Here is a 19427-nt window from a genome sequence, read left to right as displayed (position 1 = left end):
ATAATAAATAATATGTGAGAGAAATCCTTAAATATTTTTAAAATTTTGGACCTGTTGGCAGCTAAAGATAAAGTTCCATAATATACAAAGTATGTATGTGCATTTTTAATGTATGCTATGCTAAGTCACTTCAATCGTGTCCGACTCTGTGCAACCCCATAGATGGCAGCCCACCAGGCTCCCCCGGCCCTGGGATTCTCCAGGCAAGAACACTGGAGTGGGTTGCCATTTCCTTCTCCAATACATGAAAGTGAAAAGAGAAAGTGAAGTCTCTCAGTCGTGTCCGACTCTTAGCGACCCCATGGACTGCAGCCCACCAGGCTCCTCCATCCACAGGATTTTCCAGGCAAGAGTACTGGAGTGGGGTGCCATTACCTTCTCCTTTTGAATGTAAATTACATTATAAATATTATTCCAGAGACATCTTAAGACAGATTCAGTTTGACTAACCAGCTGGAAAATGTCTCTTATCAAGCTGTCTAGGTTTTTTAATCTGATTGGGATATTATTAACAATGTTTATAATGACCAACAGGGAAATCTCCCACATGGCTAATCATAAAACTATAGATTCATTCATCCTTGTGTATAAAAATGTATATGACATGTTTTCCTCCAATATATATGGGAACATTTATATAAATTTAACCATATTTAGTATCACTGTGGCAAATGGCAATAAACCTATGGCTATAGAATAAATTTAGAAAAACCGTTTATTGAATAGTATCCACAACTTGATGCCTATAAGAAAAAGTATTAGGTGAACTGGATAATATTTAGAGTATAAAATACACATAAGGAGGTACTTCTGCTTCTGACCAAGATGGAACAACAGCAGAGAGATTTATTCTTTTATCAGGAACCACAAAGAGAAGCAAAATACATGAAGCAGTGTTTGAAACATTGATTATTATGCAATGAAGGCCAGTGGTTCCTAAGTGAGGAATTGTGGAGATGAGCTCCACAATTGCCCTAACTTTCTACCTAGAAAGAGATCATAAAATGCATGGAGACATCTCCCTAGGTTGAGAAGACAGATTTGGGAGCTTGCAGACACCTAATTGACTACACTTCTGCAGGCAGAGTGCTGGAGAAGAAAGGGATCTGCAGATGGAGAACCCTGGTACTGTCAGAGGCACCTGCTGTACTCTCCAGCAGACCACTGGTAACACAGGCATGTGAGGGGACTACCCATGGGCCAGGAAAAGAACCTCTTGAAGGGTTAAAGAGAACAATTCTTAAAGTGCAAATAGGCTGAAAATAGTTCCTATTTCCACCAGCCATATTGGGAAATGTATAAATCATGAGATATTGGTAGGTTATTCAGAAGGATTTGCTTCTATTGTGGAAAAGAATTAACTCTAGCCAAAAGTGGTTCTTGTATTGCCATGATCAACCTGTTTCCAAGGAAATTTAATACTATACAGGGTGAAGCTAAAAAACATTTACAGGGATACAAAAATATCTAGCACCCCCCAAAATGAAAATTTCATGTTTTGAGGGGCATCCAGTAAATTATCATACATGCAAAAATCAGTAAAATATAACCCACAGTGAGGAGAAATTTTAAAACAGCAAACCTAATCCAGCAAATTAACATATAATAGAGTTACTGTACCATTTAAATGATTACTGAAACTTTATTCCATATGTTCAAGAAAGTTAAGATTAAACATGTTAAGATATGGAAGATACAAAAAAAAGATATATAGCAAACTTCTAGAGATGAAAATTACCATGTCTTAGATGAAAAATATCCTTTAAAGACATTACAAACACAGTAAGTATTGGAAATAAAAGATTAGTGACATTGAAGATATAGCAATAGAAATGATCCAAAATGAAACATCAAGAGAAAAGGTTAAAAGTAAATTTGTAATATGTGGGGACAGCTTTAAGCACCCTAATATATTTACAGTTGGAGTCTTTGAATATAGAAAAGTAAAAGGGATACAGAATTTTTTTTTTTTAAGAAATAGGGGTTGAAATTTTTCTAAATTTGAAGAAAACCCCACTCCAGTATTCTTGCCCAGAAAATTTCATGGGCAGAGGAGCCAGACGGGTTACAGTTCATAGGGTCACAAAGAGTCAGACATGACTGAGCAGTTGAGCATGCACACACATGCTGCTGCTGCTAAGTCGCTTCAGTCATGTCCGACTCTTGGCGACACCATAGACAGGAGCCCACCAGGCTCCCCCGTCCCTGGGATTCTCCAGGCAAGAACACTGGAGTGGGTTGCCATTTCCTTCCCCAATGCATGAAAGTGAAAAGTGAAACGGAAGTCGCTCAGTCATGTCTGACTCTTAGTGACCCCATGAACTGCAGCCTACCAGGCTCCTCCATCCATGGGATTTTCCAGGTAAGAGTACTGGAGTGGGGTGCCATTGCCTTCTCCGATGCACACACATATATGTATATAAATATATATTTTATATATGCACATACACATATACCTACACATATATATTAATACAACTGATTCACTTTGCTGTACAGTAGAAATTAATACAACATTGTAAATCAACTGTACTTCAATAAAACAAATGTTTAAAAAAAAACAAACAAAATGATTCTTGACTACAAATGGCTTGTGAAGCTCTAATGTAAACATATAAAATGCACTTTATGGAGTGTTGGGAATAGGAATATTGAGAGGTATACATAGTCATCTCCATGGCCACTGAAGTGCAAATGCAACTAACAATCTATGTGCTGTTAGAAAGGGACAGTGGCATCATATAAACATGTTACAAGCAGAACAAAGCAACCGGTGGTTTCAAATGTGAACCTCAGATAAAAATTACAAAGTTTAGCAGTTGAATTGCAGGCATTGATTTCTTATTAAGTTGCTTCACACACAGGCAACTCTTGGTAGTGAGTTCCAGGATTAGAAGAGCAATAGACACTATTGATATTGCAGAGATCAGTCTGTAGATGTCTTTCTATTTGTTTTCTTTCTTTTGTATTCACTCACCATTATTGTGTTCAAACACCACTGCAGAATTATACTTTTCTTGTACAAGTGTTGCTGGTTTGGCAACACGAATGTGTTTAGGGTCATGTCCTCACACCACTACTCTGAAAACTAGATTATCTTTTTATATTTTGCTTCTTATTCCCCCCCCCCCCCCATATTAAGACACATAAGCTCTGAATGGCACAAGAAGAAAAATGAGTGCTCCAAAGTTACTTATCACAGGAATGGGTTACTGAACTTGAACAGGCAGAATGGTGGCTGCCTGGTTCTGTCAGCTTTATTTTTCATTCTCTCCTGCAGTTATGTATTTCTTTCACAGTAGGAGAAGAGAAACGTCTCCCCTGCTGAGACCTCCATTTCAGGTACCACAATACTCATCTCTGTGTGATTATGCCACGTCAGCTGAATGCAGTGGAAAGATGAGAGTCGCAGTGACTAAGTCAATAATGTCAGGTTGCTCCTTGCTGGAAAGTGAAACATTTTTATTATTTTGTTAATGGAATAGTTATTCTCCTTCCCCCCAAATCAATTAAATACAACTGGAGTATGGATTGTATGTTTTCCTTTGACAGTAGATTAATTTAGCTGTAATTGTTATTTTCTCTTAGGAATGGGAACAGATCAGCTATTTTATTCTATTTGTCTGTCTATTTTTTAAATCAGTGCAAGAGACAAAATAGTTTTTTAATTTAAAGTGATAGTCTCTTAACTTTTAATCCTCTTGTTTCTTCTCCTTTTATCAGATTATCAGAAGCATTCCAATGGGTAGTTTCTTTTATAGAATTTACAATATGAAACACACTAGCAAATTTGGGGATCTCCCAGCTGTGCATATCTTTTTGAAGGAGTACAGGATTTGATACAGAATATTTCACATTGTTCACCTTTCATTTAACACGAGAGTTTAACATGAGATTTGTTTTCTGCAACAAATAAGGAGTGTGAACAATAAGATACTTGGTTTTATCCCATGTTTTCAAAAGCAATATAGGGAATCAGGCAGATGGGGATACAGTGAGTTTTGTTTGTACATATTCTCAAACAGGCACTTCTTCAAAATACTTTTTTAATACTAATACACTGAAATTATCATTCTAAGAGCTACAGTGAAAATATAGTTGATGCACTAACAAAAATTGTTTTATATTTGATATTTGGCTGATTGGTCTTCCTCTGAAAGCACTTCTAAGTAAAACGTTGCTGAGAAATTCACAGCAAGTTTTGAACAAATAGATGTCTGTACAGTAAGGCAAGCTTTGGTCTCAGTGTTGAAACTCCTAAGGAGGATAACCTTTGGTTTTCTAAGTGTTTTGGTCAAGTGGAGATAGACAAAGCAAATAGTGCAGTAATTATTTTCTTTATCTGGAGAAACACTTTTGTAAGTGACATTATGTCACCTTCAATTTCGTACTCACTGCTTTCTAAAGATAATTGTTTTTCCACTGTGGAGTGTAACTGGATATTAGATTTATGTTAAGAGTAAACATTGATTACCCATAAATATTTGGGGAAGCTGACTCATTTAAAATGTCTTAAAGAGAACAAAAGAGAGTTCTGAAGAGAATCAGAATTCTTAGACCTATCAAGCTTAATAGATGCCTAGTAATGATATGGGTTCATTTATTCTTTCAGCCCTTAGAAGCCCGTTCACTGTTTCACACCTATACAGTAGTGGTGAAAGTATTTGTCTAAGCACTGATCCTACTACATGAGAAAATAGGAACACAAATTTAAATTGTACGTTTACTAGTACAATGTTACCTCTTCCAACAAAGTTCTCAGTGGACACAGTTTTGTTTGAGGATGAGATTTGGGGAATCATTACTGAGAGTCTGTGGTGAGTCATGTGGAGGTTGGAACTTAAAAGAGAAGTTAAAATTTCCTTACAATTAACTCTTCATTTTTAAATATTTAAACATGTTATTGAAGAACTGTTTTCTTACTAAAGATCAGTCTTTCTTTAATTTCTTCAAAAGGAGGCAGTCAGTGGTGGAATTAATTCCACAGTGGCAGATTTTGCAGCTCAGAAAATTTTTTCTCTCACAAAAATAAGTTGTATATCCTGACTTATCTTTCAGATATATGAGAAGTTTAGAAATAATGTGAATTTAAAATAAAAGGTGTTTGATTACCTCATTCAGGTCCTCTGTTGTAAGTGTCCCACTTCCTATAAGCCACTTCTCTCCTGTGTATAGAATGAATGATTCATTATAAATTATCAAGAGCTGACTGTTTCCCAATTAGGGTTTTATCCCCTTTATTTCATGTTAACCTCTGACCATGAAACTATTCCTTGTATTTCAGGAATGTGAAATATTTCTTCCCATTTATTAGCGCTTTAAAATGATAAGTCCCTTTCATTATTTTGTTAAAAGTACACACGTATTTGGTCAGCAGTACTAGAGACCATCCTCCATTGATGGAATTAATAATTAGTACTGGGTAAATTAAAACTGGATTAGATCAGTGAGAAGTAGCATGAGGGTTTTTAAAAAGTAATATTAATCATTATTTATCAACTTTGCTGCATTTTGACCAAGGTAATTGGTTGTTTTCAGAGTCTGTCTTGTGCAGTGTAGGATGCTTAACAACATAGTTTCTGTTCTTTGCATGTTACTAGTAGGGTCTACTGGAGAAGGCACTGGCGACCCACTCCAGTACTCTTGCCTGGAAAATCCAATGGACGGAGGAGCCTGGTGGGCTGCAGTCCATGGGGTCGCTAAGAGTTGGGCACGACTGAGCGACTTCACTTTCACTTTTCACTTTCATGCACTGGAGAAGGAAATGGCAACCCACTCCAGTGTTCTTGCCTGGAGAATCCCAGGGATGGAGGAGCGTAGTGGGCTGACGTCTGTGGGGTTGCACAAAGTCGGACACAACTGACGTGACTTAGCAGCAGCAACTAATAATTTTTCCATGTGTTGGCGAATGTCCTCACCAGAGACACACTTTCCCCTTTAGCCCATTATGAATCACTGGATAAGAACCAATAGGAATAATAAAAATCAATCCCTTAAGAATCTCAGTTTCTAAATAAAGGAAGAAGACTACTTCTTGATAGGTAAGTGTAATACATTTGGGTCTAACACATTTTCCCAACCACTGTTCTCCTAGACATTTCCCTGTTTTTTCCAGATGTATTGTGAATTGTTTAGCACACACAGAACTATGTTTTGTAAACCAGTGCTATGGAATGGAATTGATTTTAAATTGGTGGGATGGGATTGTAAATTTTCTAGTACTTCACTAAAATAGGGATTTAGTCGTTGTTTAGTGATTTGCATAGCCCATGTAATGCTGCATCCCTTCTATCTTGACAGAGAATCTGGTGTACTAAATATGTAGAAACATCCATGTGCCTGTGATGATCCAAAGATGGTCGATATGGCATAGAAGAGGTTCTGCTAGTATCATCCTTGTGCTCTGTTTTCCTTAATCAACTGCAGGAATGGAAGTAGGAGGTTCACAATAAAGAGGATCGAAGTCTGGGATGTAAAATCTAGAAGGGTTATTAGAGACAGTAGTGAATTGTAACTGCTTTTGCCTCCTGAGCTTTCCTTCTTACAACACTGAGCACCCCTCTTCTGCTAATATATCATCTCTTCATCACTCTCAGTCAGCATGTTGAGGGCAGATCCTTGCATTGTACAGCATTGAGCCTGTTAGACTCTATCATCTCCTTGGCTACTGAGATTGGTGCAGATGCAATCTTATACCTCAAGAAATGTTTAATGAGAAATAACTTCATGTCTTTTGTGAGATCACTTGGAAACAGAAGCTATCTTTCTAGTGGGATTCAAAAGACAGAAGGATGACATTTGGAGGGACTAGAGAGCAAGGCAGAGAGATGGGGCATATTCTTCATGAAATTATTCAAGGTTCTGGAGCCAACTGATTCTGAAAATAGATGGACTTTTGGAGTTACTATTCAAAAAGTAATTAATTCCCTTTTGTAAGTAAATCAATGCAAGGTTGGTTTATTATGTTGTTTGCAATCCAGAGTCTTAACTGATAAAAACATATATGCTCTCATCCCAATCATCACCCTTTACAGATGATGTGACTGAGCCCTAATAATTTTCTCAAGATTATACTTCTGTAATCACAATCTTCTGTAACTTAAGTGGAATCTGTGCTTTAGCTTGGTTTGTTTCTTCACTGCTCACCTGCAAAGTGAATCAGCTTATTCTTTTGTTTACATAATACCCAATGTGCGTGCTCAGTATGTGCTCAGTCACTCAGTCTACTGAGCAACTCTTTGCAACCCCATGGACTGTACCCTGCCAGGCTCCTCTGTCCATGGGATTTCCCAGGCAAGAATACTGGAATGGGTGGTCATTTCCTTCTCCAAGGAATTTTCCTGACCAATGAATTGAACCTGCATCTCCTATGTCTCTTGCATTGGCAGGTGGATTCTTTACCACTGAGCCACCTACCCAACAACTAGTGTTAATTATTTTCTGTTTAATAATTACTTAAATTAATGTAAAAGCCTCTTGAAACTGTTGCCTGCATTATTTGCCTATTGCTTCATTCAAAATGAATTTTTATGTTTGCCCATAAATATGCAAAATAGAGGCATATCCAAAGTCTACATTATTTATTCCAGATCTTCTTATTGACACATAATCTTAAATTCCATGATAATTATACTATTTATTGGGCTATTTAAATGGTTATAGTAATTCTAAGAGCTTTGTCAAGAACTATAGTCACATTCTTTTTCTTAAGTGATTCACAGGAAAATCTGTTATTTTTAACTTTTAACTTAATTGTATTTTCCATGCTATTTTTCCATGAGTACTATAAATCACAGAGCATACAAGACACGTTCATCATTTTTCTTGTGACAAATGCAAAGTAAAATTAGAATACAATAGCCTCAATATGTTTATACAGATGTTAAATTCATCAACATTTATTCCATATGTCTGTATTCTAGCATTCTCTTCTGTCCTCAAATTGAAGAATTTTAAATTAATTTCCACCAGTATCTTTGATTTTTCTGTATGCTGATGTGTAGGGCAATGATATATCTTGTCATTGAAATTGGTTATAAAGTTAAACTTTTGGCTGCTATGAGTTACTAACCATGACAGAAATGTGAAACACAGTTCCATATATAGAGAGGACTTATCCTCTATCTGTATATATCTGATACATGTATACACATGTGTATATATAAATATATGATAAAGTACTTATACTCAATGTGATGCAAATAACACTTAAAACTCAACAATAAGAAAACAAACAACCCAATTTGAAAATGGGCAGAAGATCTGTAAAGATACCTCACTAAAGAAGATATTCAGATGTTATATGAAAACAAGTTCAATTCATATGAACTTACTCTAATCAACTCAAAATTATTAGAGAATCTCTTATTAGAGAATTGCAGATTAAAATGGCAACGAACTACTGCTATCACTATGCACCTGTTAGAATGACTAAACAAAGCAAAAACTAAATAATTAACCTGACTTTACCAAATGATGGCAGGAATGCAGAACAGCTAGAACCTGTATTCATTGCCCGTCAAAGACTAAAATATACAGCCTCTTTGGAAGACAGCTGGATAGTTTCTTATAGAGATAAACATAGTTTTCTCATAAAATCCAGTAATCATATTCTAGTACTGGCCAAATTGAGATAAAATTTTATACCCATATAAAAATCTGAACATAAATGTTTATAGCAATTTTATTTATAATTGCCAAGAACTGGGAGTAACCACTTTGTATAAAGAAATTGTATATCTGTAAAATATATATCTAGATAAAAAGAAAATAAGACATCAAGTCACAAAAAGACATTAAGGAAGCTTAAATGCATATTTTTAAGCAAAAGAAGCCAGTCTGAAAAGGCTATAAACTAAGTGATTGCAACAATGTAACACCTGGAGAAAATAAAATTATGGAGACAGTACAAGGGTCATTGGTTGCCAGGAGTCTGGGGAGAGATGAAGAATGTGGGAAACACTGGGAATTTTTAAGGCAGTGAAATGATTCGGTACAATTCTATAATGGTACCTACGTGACATTATGAATTTGTCAAAATCCGTAAAACTGTACAACACAAAGAACAAAACTTAGCATAAACTGTAACCTTTAGTTAATAATAATGTATCCAAGTAGCTTCCTTATTATAACAAATTTATCATGCTGCTATAGGTCTGACATAGCAGAGGAAACTACATGAGTGTGTGAAGTGGATATTTGGGAACTCTGTAATATATGCTCCATTTTTCTGTAAATCTAAAACTGTTCTAAAAAATAAAGTCTAGTAATTTAAAAAAAGTCACAAAGACCTCTTAGTATATGTGTAGCATTTTGAACAGTTCCATAATACTCAATAAAAGTTAACTTCTATTACTATGAATATTAATACTATTGAGATTAGTAGTAGTAATAGATATATTAACAAAGGTGTCTTCTCTGAAAAATGCTTTTTTCCTTTGCTGCATTTGTAAATTCAGAAGTTGACAAATAGACATAAGAAAATAACATATATTTTGACATGATAAATAACATAAGAAAATGTCATTCTTTGCCCTGAAGAAAAATGTTTTCCTGTATAATTAAATAAAATGGAAAAATTGTTTTCATGTTCTGATACATAAAGTGACAATTTCTATGAAATTTTATTGTAGCAATTACTTTGTAATACAACTACCAAGAATTATTTATTAAAAATCAAATTGTTTTATGTTTTACATTTTATCATATACTTAAAAAAATCAACAATGAAAACATCAACTATGAAGAGCCTTTCTAAGAAATAATTTTTATTGAAATATTTTTCACCACATGGACTTGGAAAAAAATCTAGAATATAAAAGACTTTTCATTCACTTCTAATAAAACACTAAAAAAGCAACTGTCAGTTTTTTATAAATCTTTTTTTTTCTTTTGTATTTCTGGATCAAAATATGAATATAATTTCTTTATATTCATCAATGCTTTGGCAGATATAAAGGATGTATACTTTATTAAGTGGCAATAGAACTTTATTTCGATTTAGATGCTTTGTTTCTGAACTTTGTTTTTTTCCTTTTTCTGCTTTAATGTTGAGCAAAGTATTCATTTTAAATAGAAGAATCCATCATATAAACAGTATTCTGTTGTACACCAAGAGGTTTTTTGCAACATATGTGGAACAGTTAATTTGAGTGGTTTTATTAACTATTTTAAGGAGGATGCAACTGTCTTATTAGTTACTTGATGATAGGTAGTCTGAATACTTCACTGGGTGGTTGGACATTTCATTAGTGTTCATATGACATAAACACTCTATTTAACAAGGAAAATTATTAACCTTAAAAAAACTTATTTACTGCAGTGACAAAGAATAACTTACATTTTAGCTTTTCATAAATTTTTATACTGGACAGACTCAAAATACATTTTGTCAACATACCCCCTACAGGTCTTCCTTAAATGATATCTGTGATATATAAAAGCTGTTACAAAGATGGCTTTTATTTTATAAGCTAAAATAATTTGACTGTGTCTGTAGGGAGGGAGGGGCATATTTGACATGCAACTTTTGGATGTTATTGGTTTAATTTGTACTTCTACATTATTCTTCTGATATATAAATCTGTATTCCAAACCACTTAACCTAAAAATTCATAAAGTGATTATCAAAAATCACAAGAAGGCACCCAGATATAGTAGAAATTAAAAAAAAACAACAACAGTAAAGTCATATGTAACTCAACAATGTCAAAGCTGAGAGTATTAAACAAACATTTCTAAGCATAACTGGCATATAGACTTATTCCTCTTCTAAGTTGGTTAAAGATATTTTCTGAAGTCTCCGGATTTATTCTTGTGGTGAACTGATCTACATGGGCTCCCTATCTGACTAGCTATCTGGTGCTCCATAGAGTCTTGGAGAATTTAGTGTCAAAAATAACAGTGACAAGTTGGTAAATTGCAGACTCAATCATATAGATATAATTTCTGCAAAATGAAGGTTTATCTTACTTTTTGTATGAAAATTGGGTTAATGAACTATCTTGAATAATCAAAAGTTATAAAAAACACTTATCTGAAACAAAGCAGAACAGTTTTCCTGTATGAAAACATGTGCTTTCCAGGTTTCTCCAGTTCAGTCAGATTTCCTTTACATTGTGGTCTTCCTGGTGTGATACCTTTTGTTTAAATAAATCCTCCTCACTTTATTTCCTTATGGCTTATCTGAGAAATAATTTATTATGTTGTATAATTTTAATGTGTATGGTGTGATGATTTGATAGACATATCAAAGGGGAAATGATTCCACAATGAGAATAGTTAATGCATCCACCACTTCAGAGTTAATACCATTTGTGTGTGTGTGTATGTGCAAAGAAATTTTGAGATCTATTTTCTTACCGACTTTTAGATATAATATACAATGTTGTTAATTATTGTCCTCACAATGTACCTTAGATTCCTAAAATTTACTCATTTTATAAATGGAAGTTCCTACCCTTTGACCACCTGCATCCATTTACCCTTACCCCCACCTGAGGCAACTACCATTCTCCTATTATGTGACTTTCACGTTTTTGGATTTCACATATAACTGAGATCACATTTGCCTTCTATCTAAATTATTTCATTTAGCATAATTCCCTCACAGTCCATCATATTGTTGCTAAGAGAAGTTCAGTTCAGTTCAGTTGCTCAGTCATATCCAACCCTTTGCAACCCCATGGACTGCAGCACGCCAGGCTTCCCTGTCCATCACCAACTCCCGGAGCTTACTCGAAGTCATGTCCACAGAATCGGTGATGCCATCCAACCACCTCATCCTCTGCCGTCCCCTTCTCCTCCCACCTTCAATCTTTCCCAGCATCAGGGTCTTTTCAGATGAGTCAGTTATTTGCATCTGGTGGCCAAGGTATTGGAGTTTCAGCTTCAGCATCAGTCCTTCCAAGGAATATTCAGGACTGATTTCCAACTGTCACATCCACACATGACTACTGGAAAAAACCATAGCCTTGACGAGATGGACCTTTGTTGGCAAAGTAATGTCTCTGCTTTATAATATGCTGTCTAGGTTAGTCATAGCTTTTTTTTTTTTTTTGCTAATGGCAGAATTTTCTTTTCTTCTCATGGTTGAACAACGTTCCAGTGTGTGTGCATTTGCCACATCCTTTTTATCCATTTATTCATTGGCAAACACAGATTGTTTCCATGTCTTGACTTTCGTGAATAATACTGCAGTGAACATGAGGGTGCAGCTCTATCTTTCAGTTATTTCATCACTTTTATATCTGTTATCCAGAAGTGGTACTGCTGGATCATCTCCTAGTTCTAATTTTAGTTTTGAGGAACCTGTTTTATATTCAATAGTGGCTGCACCAGTTTACATTTCCATCAGCAGTGCACAAGGAGTTCCTTTTCTCCACACTCTCACCAGTACTTTTTTCTCTCTTATCTTCCTACTAATAGTCATTGTAACAGGTGTAAGATGATATCTCACTATGCTTTTAATTTGTATTTCTCTGATGATTAGTGTTGTTGAGTTTCATGTACCTATTGGTCATTTGTATATCTTTGAAAACTGCCTGTTCGGGTTCTTTTGTGTATGTATTTTTATTGAGATGTATGCTGCTGCTGCTAAGTCGCTTCAGTCGTGTCCAACTCTGTGCGACCCCATAGACGGCAGCTCACCAGGCTCCCCCGTCCCTGGGATTCTCCAGGCAAGAACACTGGAGTGGGTTGCCATTTTCTTCTGCAATGCATGAAAGTGAAAAGTGAAAAGGAAGTCGCTCAGTCGTGTCCAACTCTTTGCGACCCCAGGGACTGCAGCCTACCAGGCTCCTCTGTCCATGGGATTTTCCAGGCAAGAGTACTGGAGTGGGGTGCCATTGTCTTCTCCAATTGAGGTATATATTTCATATATATTTGAATACTAATCCTTAATCAGAATATATAGTTTGCAGGTATTTTCTCCTGTTTTGGAGGTTGCCTTTTTACTTTGTTGGTTCTTTTGTGTGTATATGCTTTTTAGGTTCACATAGTCTCCTTTGTTTATTTTTGCTTTTCTTGCTTGTACTTTTGACATCATATATATGAAAAAAAAATCATTGTGAAACCAAAGTCAAAGAGCTTTTCTCCTGTCTTTTCAGAGTTTGATGGTTTTGAGTCTTGTAGTTGTCCTTAATCTACTTTGAGTTAATTTTTTTCAAGCAGTGTAAGATAGACATTCATTTTCACAGTTTTGTGTAAGGATATCCAGTTTACCCAACAGTATTTTATTGAAAGCACTGTCATTCCCCACTATATGTTCTCGGCTTTCTTGTCAAATATTAGTTCACCGTATCAGCACAAGCTTATCTTTGGGTTCTCACTTCTGTTCCCTTCTTCTGTATCTGTTTTTATGTCATTTCCAACAAAACAATGCTGTTCTAATTACTGAGGCTTTGTTGCATAGTTTGAAATTAGGAAATGTGGTATCCCCACCATTGTTTATCTCAAGCTTGCTTTGACTATTCCAGGTCTTATGTGATTTTATATGAATTTTAGGATTGTTTTTTTCTATTTCTGTGAAATAATGTCATTGGCATTATGATAGGGATTCCCTTGAACCTATAGGTTACTTTGGGTAGTACAGACATTTTAATAACATTAATTCTTCCAATTCATGAACATGGATATCTTTTCCATTTATTTACACATTTGTCAGTTTCTTTCCTCAATGTCTTATGGTGTTTGGTGCACAGGTTTTTTACCTTCTTTGTTAAATTTGTCTTAAGTATTTTATTGTTTTGGGAATATTATGAATGGGATTGTTTTATTTCTTTTTCAGATAGTTTGTTAATGTATGAAAATGCAACTAATTTATCTATATTGATTTTATAGCCTGCTTATTTACTTAATTCATTGATGAGTTCTAACTTTCTTTAGTAATGTCTTTAAGTTTCTGGGTATAAGATTGTATCATCTGCAAACAGTGACAATTTTACTTCTCTTTCCTGACTGTGATGCTCTTTTTTTTTTTTTTTTTTTTAATGTGACTGCATATTGGCTAATGCATCCAGTATCATGCTGAATAAGAGTAGTGAAGATGGGAACTCTTCTTTGTGATCTTAGAGGAAAAGCTTTCAACAGCTGGTAAAAGCCAGCGGGTATGATGTTAGCTGATGTTTGTCTGGAAAGTGGAAATGAAAGTTGCTCAGTCGTGTTCAACTCTGCGACGTCATGGACTATACAGGTCAGAATATTGGAGTGGATAGCCATTCTCTTTTCCAGGGGATCTTCCCAACCCAGGGATCAAATCGCATTGTGGGCAGATTCTTTACCAGCTGAGCCACAAGGGAAGCCCGCGAATACTGGAGTGAGTAGCCTATCCCTTCTCCAGCGAATCTTCCCGACCCAGGAATCAAACAGGGGTCTCTTGCATTGCAGGCGGATTCTTTACCAACTGAGCTATCTTTATTATGTTATGTTTCTTCTATACTCAATACATTGAGAGTTTTTAATCATGAAAGGATGTTGAATTTTGTCAAATACTTTTTCTGTACTTATTTAGATGATCACATGATTTTGTTATTGTTACTGCTGCTGCTAAGTTGCTTCAGTCGTGTCTGACTCTGTGCGACCCCATAGATGCTGTTAGGTAATTATATAAAATCTATGAGTTTAGGGTCATGTATAAGAGAATTTCAGAAGAAAGTCTTAGTTTGTGGTGGTATTCTGAACAAGTGTTGATTTTTACTTTGATAAAAATGCTATCTGTATTATAGCTTTATAAAAATCTTTTGGCAAACATGTCAGGAAAAAACTGCTTTATAGGTACTTAGAGCACAATAAATTTCAAAAGTCTGAAAAAAATTATAAGCAGTACTATAAAACAATGAATGCCCAATAAAAGTTTAAAGGGAGAAATACATATTTTTGTTCTATAACAAATGCAAGTATCATACGAAAATTGTCAAGTTTTGATTATTGAAAACTATAAGTGAAAAGTGGTTTTGAAGATGGATGTAGAATATTATGAAATCTCATCATCCCTGAGGCCACATCATTAAAGTTGCAAGAAACCACTGGGATAATGTGGTACATAGAAAGGTCCTACTGCTCTGTTGCTTGAAGGGGGAAAAAAAATCTTTTTGTAAAGGTAGCGGAAAAATATACGCAACGAATACAATTATTTGATAGTGAAAAATAGAACACAAATGATTTAACAATGGGGCCATTATGCTAACCCCATTTTCCATAGATCAGAAGTTGGTTAGAGCAGCAGCCAGGGGTGCCTATGGTAGTCATTATCCAAATTTTTGGACACTAATGTCCCAGTCTAGTTTTTTAATATCAAGTTGTTTCATAGATATCTTTTGATTATAATCATTCATTTTAAAAGAGAGTTTAAAACATTATTATAAAAATTAGACACATAAGCAGAATATACGACTTATTTTTCTTATAGATCTTACTTGGTAGGTGAGCAGATCCACAATCTACTTGCTCTAATTCGACAAGCCACTAGGAGATTGTGGCTGAGGGGTTGGCAGTCACTGGTGTAGAGTAAAGGACCAAGTGACTTGGCAGGAAGAAAACTGTTGGTGAGCAAGGATCATTTTCAGCACTGAGCAAGTGACTTAGATTGAGATTATAGGTTTTGGTTTCTAACATTTAAATATATTTTTCATTAATTTTCTGTGGTACTACACCAGTCCAGCAGAGTAGAACTTTTTTTGAAGAAAGAACCAGTCTATTGCTTTGGTGTCAGAGTGAATCATAATCTGAAAGGAAGTATTATTCTATAAATTAGAATATTGACTATACAGGGTAAATTTCTTTTTCTCTTTCTCTCTCTCCTGTTTTCATTCTCTGATTCTCTCTGGTTTTCTGGGATTAAATATACATTTTTATCAGCCTTTTGTAGTATGTGGGGAGAAGATAAATATTTGATTTGCAAATTCACTTAACCTATGTAGCCATTATTCCAGTGAACAGGCCCTTCAATACAAATATATATCTATGCAAAATATTTTATTTTTCACCAATTTTGATTCTTCCTTACAGTAAAGTTTTTTGTTTTTTGTTTTTTTTACTTTTATTTTTATTTTTTTTTTATTTTTAAACTTTACATAACTGTATTAGTTTTGCCAAATATCAAAATGAATCCACCACAGGTATACATGTGTTCCCCATCCTGAACCCTCCTCCCTCCTCCCTCCCCATTCCATCCCTCTGGGTCGTCCCAGTGCACCAGCCCCAAGCATCCAGTATCGTGCATCGAACCTGGACTGGCAACTCATTTCATACATGATATTTTACATGTTTCAATGCCATTCTCCCAAATCTTCCCACCCTCTCCCTCTCCCACAGAGTCCATAAGACTGTTCTATACATCAGTGTCTCTTTTGCTGTCTCGTACACAGGGTTATTGTTACCATCTTTCTAAATTCCATATATATGCGTTAGTATACTGTATTGGTGTTTTTCTTTCTGCTTACTTCACTCTGTATAATAGGCTCCAGTTTCATCCACCTCATTAGAACTGATTCAAATGTATTCTTTTTAATGGCTGAATAATACTCCATTGTGTATATGTACCACTGCTTTCTTATCCATTCATGTGCTGATGGACATCTAGGTTGCTTCCATGTCCTGGCTATTATAAACAGTGCTGCGATGAACATTGGGGTACTCGTGTCTCTTTCCCTTCTGGTTTCCTCAGTGTGTATGCCCAGCAGTGGGATTGCTGGATCATAAGGCAGGTCTATTTCCAGTTTTTTAAGGACTCTCCACACTGTTCTCCATAGTGACTGTACTAGTTTGCATTCCCACCAACAGTGTAAGAGGGTTCCCTTTTCTCCACACCCTCTCCAGCATTTATTACTTGTAGACTTTTGGATCGCAGCCATTCTGACTGGCGTGAAATGGTACCTCATAGTGGTTTTGATTTGCATTTCTCTGATAATGAGTGATGCTGAGCATCTTTTCATGTGTTTGTTAGCCATCTGTATGTCTTCTTTGGAGAAATGTCTATTTAGTTCTTTGGCCCATTTTTTGATTGGGTCATTTATTTTTCTGGAGTTGAGCTGTAGGAGTTGCTTGTATATTCTCGAGATTAGTTGTTTGTCAGTTGCCTCATTTGCTATTATCTTCTCCCATTCTGAAGGCTGTCTTTTCACCTTGCTAATAGTTTCCTTTGATGTGCAGAAGCTTTTAAGGTTAATTAGGTCCCATTTGTTTATTTTTGCTTTTATTTCCAATATTCTGGGAGGTGGGTCGTAGAGGATCCTGCTGTGATGTATGTCAGAGAGTGTTTTGCCTATGTTCTCCTCTAGGAGTTTTATAGTTTCTGGTCTTACGTTTAGATCTTTAATCCATTTTGAGTTTATTTTTGTGTATGGTGTTAGAAAGTGTTCTAGTTTCATTCTTTTACAAGTGGTTGACCAGAGTTCCCAGCACCACTTGTTAAAGAGATTGTCTTTAATCCATTGTATATTCTTGCCTCCTTTGTCAAAGATAAGGTGTCCATATGTGTGTGGATTTATCTCTGGACTTTCTATTTTGTTCCATTGATCTATATTTCTGTCTTTGTGCCAGTACCATACTGTCTTGATGACTGTGGCTTTGTAGTAGAGCCTGAAGTCAGGTAGGTTGATTCCTCCAGTTCCATTCTTCTTTCTCAAGATCGCTTTGGCTATTCGAGGTTTTTTGTGTTTCCATACAAATTGTGAAATTATTTGTTCTAGCTCTGTGAAGAATGCTGTTGGTAGCTTGATAGGGATTGCATTGAATCTATAGATTGCTTTGGGTAGTATACTCATTTTCACTATATTAATTCTTCCAATCCATGAACATGGTATATTTCTCCATCTGTTAGTGTCCTCTTTGATTTCTTTCACCAGTGTTTTATAGTTTTCTATATATAGGTCTTTAGATTCTTTAGGTAGATATATTCCTAAGTATTTTATTCTTTCCATTGCAATGGTGAATGGAATTGTTTCCTTAATTTCTGTTTCTGTTTTCTCATTATTAGTGTATAGGAATGCAAGGGATTTCTGTGTGTTGATTTTATATCCTGCAACTTTACTATAGTCATTGATTAGTTCTAGTAATTTTCTGGTGGAGTCTTTAGGGTTTTCTATGTAGAGGATCATGTCATCTGCAAACAGTGAGAGCTTTACTTCTTCTTTTCCAATTTGGATTCCTTTTATTTCTTTTTCTGTTCTGATTGCTGTGGCCAAAACTTCCAAAACTATGTTGAATAGTAATGGTGAAAGTGGGCATCCTTGTCTTGTTCCTGACTTTAGAGGAAATGCTTTCAATTTTTCACCATTGAGGATAATGTTTGCTGTGGGTTTGTCATATATAGCTTTTATTATGTTGAGGTATGTTCCTTCTATTCCTGCTTTCTGGAGAGTTTTTATCATAAATGGATGTTTTGTCAAAGGCCTTCTCTGCATCTATTGAGATAATCATATGGTTTTTATTTTTCAATTTGTTAATGTGGTGTATTACATTGATTGATTTGCGGATATTGAAGAATCCTTGCATCCCTGGGATAAAGCCCACTTGGTCATGGTGTATGATCTTTTTAATGTGTTGTTGGATTCCGATTGCTAGAATTTTGTTAAGGATTTTTGCATCTATGTTCATCAGTGATATTGGCCTATAGTTTTCTTTATTTGTGGGATCTTTGTCAGGTTTTGGTATTAGGGTGATGGTGGCCTCATAGAATGAGTTTGGAAGTTTACCATCCTCTGCAATTTTCTGGAAGAGTTTGAGCAGGATAGGTGTTAGCTCTTCTCTAAATTTTTGGTAGAATTCAGCTGTGAAGCCGTCTGGACCTGGGCTTTTGTTTGCCGGAAGATTTTTTATTACAGTTTCAATTTCTGTGCTTGTGATGGGTCTGTTAAGATTTTCTATTTCTTCCTGGTCGAGTTTTGGAAAGTTGTACTTTTCTAAGAATTTGTCCATTTCTTCCACGTTGTCCATTTTATTGGCATATAATTGTTGATAGTAGTCTCTTATGATCCTTTGTATTTCCGTGTTGTCTGTTGTGATCTCTCCATTTTCATTTCTAATTTTATTGATTTGATTTTTCTCCCTTTGTTTCTTGATGAGTCTGGCTAATGGTTTGTCAATTTTATTTATCCTTTCAAAAAACCAGCTTTTTGGTTTTGTTGATTTTTGCTATGATCGCTTTTGTTTCTTTTGCATTTATTTCTGCTCTAAGTTTTAAGATTTCTTTCCTTCTACTAACCCTGGGGTTCTTCATTTCTTCCTTTTCTAGTTGCTTTAGGTGTAGAGTTAGGTTATTTATTTGACTTTTTTCTTGTTTCTTGAGGTGTGCCTGTATTGCTATGAACTTTCCCCTTAGGACTGCTTTTACCGTGTCCCACAGGTTTTGGGTTGTTGCGTTTTCATTTTCATTCATTTCTATGCAAATTTTGATTTCTTTTTTGATTTCTTCTGTGATTTGTTGGCTA

The sequence above is a fragment of the Bubalus bubalis genome, chromosome 21 (genome assembly GCF_019923935.1).
Source record: "Bubalus bubalis isolate 160015118507 breed Murrah chromosome 21, NDDB_SH_1, whole genome shotgun sequence".
Classification (NCBI taxonomy): Eukaryota; Metazoa; Chordata; class Mammalia; order Artiodactyla; family Bovidae; genus Bubalus; species Bubalus bubalis.
The sequence above is the reverse complement of the archived record's forward strand: the minus strand, read 5'-3'. Positions refer to the sequence as shown.